Here is a 4,416-nt window from a genome sequence, read left to right as displayed (position 1 = left end):
TATATTTTCACAAACTCTCCCCCCAAAAAAGGAAAATTGGGGCGCGTTAGTGCCCCCTCCTCTTGCGTTGCCGGGCGGCGTGGTGGCGGCGGCGTGGCTGGGTGTGGCATTGGCCGATCATTGCTGCTTGCGGCTATATTTTGTATGTTATTTCTGCAAATAAATATTTGAACAACTGCCAATCAGCAAGAATTCTGGATCTAAAAGATCTGTTAGTCCGCCTTTATAAAGTCCACCTCTCCTCCATCAATCTAAATTAGTAGCACCTGTTTGAGCTTGTTAGCTGCATAAAGACACCTGTCCACCCCACAATCAGTCAGACTCCAACTACGACCATGAGCAAGACCCTACAACCATGGGCAAGACTCACGGTCATAGGGCTGTCAAAAGATGCCAGAAACAAAATTGTAGACCTCCACAAGACTAGAAAGGGCTATGGGGCAATTGGAAAGCAGCTTGCTGCAAAAAGATTAAATGTTGGAGCAATTGTTAGATAATAGAAGGGGATAAAAATGACTGTCAATCTCCCTCAGATTGGGGCTCCTTACAAGATCTCACCTCGTGGGGTATCAATCAGCCCAGATCTGCACGGGAGGAGCTGGTCAATGACCTGACCTGTTGTTGTGTTACATTTAATGTAGTTGAACATCAGTACAATGTGTTTTACGCTTTACCGTAAAAAAAAGGAAAGAGAGAGAGAAACCTGAAGAGAGCTGGGAGCACAATTTCTAACTATCGGTGATACACTACGTTGTCATGGATTAAATTTACACATAGCATGGAAGGTTCCCCATTTAAGTCAGCACATACCATGGACCATCTGAAGTTTGCCAATGACCACTTGAATGATCCAGAGGAGTCAAGCAAGAAATGAATGTGGTCAGATGAGAAACTTTTTGTTATAAATTCCACTCGCCGTGCTTGTACGAAGAAGATGGATGAGTACCATCCCAAGAACACCATCCCTACTGTGAAGCATGGGGTGGAAATATCATGCTTTGGGGGTGCTTTTCTGCGCAGGGGACAGAAAGACTGCTCTTCCCTCAGTCAGAGCATTGAAGATGGGTCGTGGCTGGCTCTTCCAACACGACAATGACCTGAAGCACAGACAAGATAACCAAGGAGTGCTCCGTAAGAAGCATACCAAAGTTCTGGAGTGGCCTAACCCGTCTCCAGACCTAAAGCCAATACAAAATCTTTGGAGGGAGCTGAAACTCTGACAGAGCTAGAGATAACTGGGTGGAGGAGTCGGACAAAATCTCTGCTGGAGTGTGTGCAAACCTGGTCAAGAAGAACAGTAAAAAAAATCTTATTTGCAACAATAACATAAAAATAAAATATTTAAAAAAGATTCTGACTCACAGTACAAATGCACCCATGAAGACAATTTCAGACCCCTCCATTTCTAAATGGGAGAACTTGCAAAATCGCAGGGTGTTAAAATACTTACTTTCCTCACTGTAACACATTCAATCCATTAAAATCTATGTAGAACCAGAAACTTGTAAAACTGTAGAAAAATATTCAGTTGTGGCCTCCTTAACTCCTCTTTCAAACAATTTATTCTCCCTGCTTAGAATCTTCACCTCACTATCCTCAAAGGAGTGTTTTTTTGCTTGAAGATGAAGATGCATGGTGCTCTGTAGTCCTGAATTGGCGTGCCAAGGCACGTGCCAGGTTTAAGGTTCAACTTACCAGTCATATACAATATTATTTTGAAGTCATGGGATGGCAGAAGTCCTGGACATTCTGATGCTAATCGTGTACTCAATGATGAGGGAGCGAGTCATCTTACAATAGGATTTTGATAGCTAATTATTGAAGGGCTGTTAGTATACAAAGAAAGGTAGTTTCAAGTGAAACGGTAACCAGCCATTATCAAGAGGTTACGCCCTGTGGGCAGGGTCTATTTAGAGTTTAGAAACTAAACCCGCAGATTGAGAATTGAGTTAATATTCCTCTCCCTCATCTCCTCCATCCACAGAGTCAGCTCCCACTTCCTCATAATCTTTCTCTAAGGCAGCCATGTCCTCTCTGGCTTCGGAGAACCCTCCCTCCTCCATCCCCTCTCCCACATACCAGTGCACAAAGGCGCGCTTAGTGTACATGAGGTCAAACTTGTGGTCCAGTCTGGCCTAAGCCTCTGCAACAGCCGTGGTGTTGCTCATCATACACAGGGCCCTCTGCACTTTTGCCAGGTCTCCTCCAGGAACCACTGTGGGGGGCTGAAAGTTGATGCCCACCTTGAAACCTGTGGGACACCAGTCGACAAACTGGATGGTGCGCTGAGTCTTAATGGCGGCAATGGCAGAGTTGACATCTTTGGGAACCACATGACCTCGGTAAAGCAGGCAGCAGGCCATATACTTGCCATGACGAGGGTCATATTTGACCATCTGGTTGACGGGCGCAAAGCAGGCACTGGTAATGTCAGTAACTGTCATTTGCTCATGAAAAGCCTTCTCTGCAGAGATGACTGGGGCATAGTTGACCATAGGGAAGTGGATACGAGGATAGGGCACTAGGTTGGTCTGAAACTCTGAAAGATCCACATTGAGAGCACCATCAAAGCGAAGAGAAGCTGTTATGGTGGACACAATCCGATTCATGATCCTCTTCAAATTGGTGTAGGTTGGGCGCACAATATCAAGGTTTCTATGGCAGATGTCATACACGGCTTCATTATCAACCATGAAGACGCAGTCGGAGTGCTCCAGGGTGGTGTGGACAAGATGGCATTGTAGGGCTCCACCACAGCAGTGGACACCTGAGGAACAGGGTAGATTGAGAACTCCAGCTTGGACTTCTTGCCATAGTCGACAGAGAGACGCTCCATCAGCAAAGAGGTGAAGCCAGAGCCAGTTCCATCGCCAAAGCTGTGAAACACTAGGAAGCCCTGCAGACCTGTGCACTGGTCAGCCAGCTTTCTAACCTTATCCAGTACGAGGTCAATGATTTCTTTGCCAATTGTTTAATGCCCACAAGCATAGTTGTTGGCAGCATCTTCTTTGCCAGTGATGAGTTGTTCAGGGTGAAATAGCTGACGGTTCACCCCAGTACGAACCTCATCTATTACAGTTGGCTCTAGGTCAACAAACACGGCTCTGGGCATGTGTTTTCCTGCCCCCCTTTCACTGGAAAAGGTGTCAAAAGAGATATCTCTTCCGTACACAGTCTTGTCACTGTACATGTGTCCGTCATGTTGAATGCCATGTTCCAAACAGTAGAGCTCCCAGCATGCATTACCAATCTGCACACCGGCTTGCCCCACATGCACCAAGATGCACTCACGCATGATTCACTGTTTGGTTGTAGGAAAACAATTTCGTCATATTTTAAATCCACATCTACAACAGAATGAATTCATTAAACACACTTTATTTACACTTTTGGTAATGATAATACAATGACTTAGAGGCAGATACCATTTGTGAGAAAATACATTTGACATCAAATTAAATTTTACACTTTATAAAATATCAGATTGTAAAGAGCAAAACAAAAATCTCAGTGATACTGTAACTTATAGTAGAAAAAGGTTCAGTTGTAATCATCTGAAAAAAACAAAACGCTTCGACTCTCATCCAAGAGTCATTGTCAATTTGCAAATTTAGGCCGGGAACTTATATATATATATTTATTCTATTCTGTGGTAAGCTCTGCCCACCGGACGGGCCCTCTTTTAATGGGCTATTAGTTTGCCTTTGTTTTTGTGTCCCTGGGTCACTCACCCTGAGGACCTGATTAGCATCCGAATGCCCTGTACGTCTACCTCTCCAGGGATTCAGAATTCCATTATAAACCACAGGAAGATTGAATCTTAATCCTCCATTCCTGTTTGAAGAATATCTTTTTTTTTTTTAACAAAAAAAGCCTCTTTAACTCCTTTTTCAAACCATCTTTTCTCCCTGCTTAGAATCTTCACCTCACTGTCTTCATAAGAGTGATTAGAGGCCTCAAGATGAAGATGCACGGCGCTCTGTGGTCCTGAACTTGCATTTCTTCTGTGCTGATAAAGCCTCTTGTGCAGTGACTGTTTCGTCTCCCCTATGTAACGTTCTTCACACTTTTCTTCACTGCATTGGATAGAATGAACTACATTGCTTTGTTTTTGGGTCGGCATCTTGTCCTTAGGATGAACCAGTTTTTGTCCTAAAGTGTTGTGTAACCCAGGTGAGAAACGCGGATCTCCCGTTTGCGCGCTCCTCGCACTCTCTCTTTCGGCTCATTACGTCATCACGCTGTTGCGCCGTGCGTCAGCCGGTCATGTGGCGCTGCGCCGCCAATCGTCGGCATATAAACAGGAATTGAGTTGCGGCTCGGGAAATGCCGTTCGGGGAATTCGGGTTGCGCTACAGGTAGGATAAATGGCCACGGATCTTCCGAATTTCATTGTGTTGGTTTAATCTACTTAAT

General features: G+C 44.7%; 1 pseudogene; it reads right to left on the bottom strand.

Annotated features, from left to right (window-relative positions):
• Positions 1-1,919: 1,919 nt before the first annotated feature.
• On the bottom strand, positions 1,920-3,295 carry LOC140365453 (tubulin alpha-1C chain pseudogene; annotated as a pseudogene).
• Between the last annotated feature and the right edge of the window lie 1,121 nt (positions 3,296-4,416).

The sequence above is a fragment of the Eucyclogobius newberryi genome, unplaced genomic scaffold (genome assembly GCF_026437365.1).
Source record: "Eucyclogobius newberryi isolate DKJ021-1_F unplaced genomic scaffold, fEucNew1.0.hap1 SCAF_1, whole genome shotgun sequence".
Taxonomy (NCBI): Eukaryota; Metazoa; Chordata; class Actinopteri; order Gobiiformes; family Gobiidae; genus Eucyclogobius; species Eucyclogobius newberryi.
This window is presented reverse-complemented; position numbering and strand designations above follow the sequence as displayed.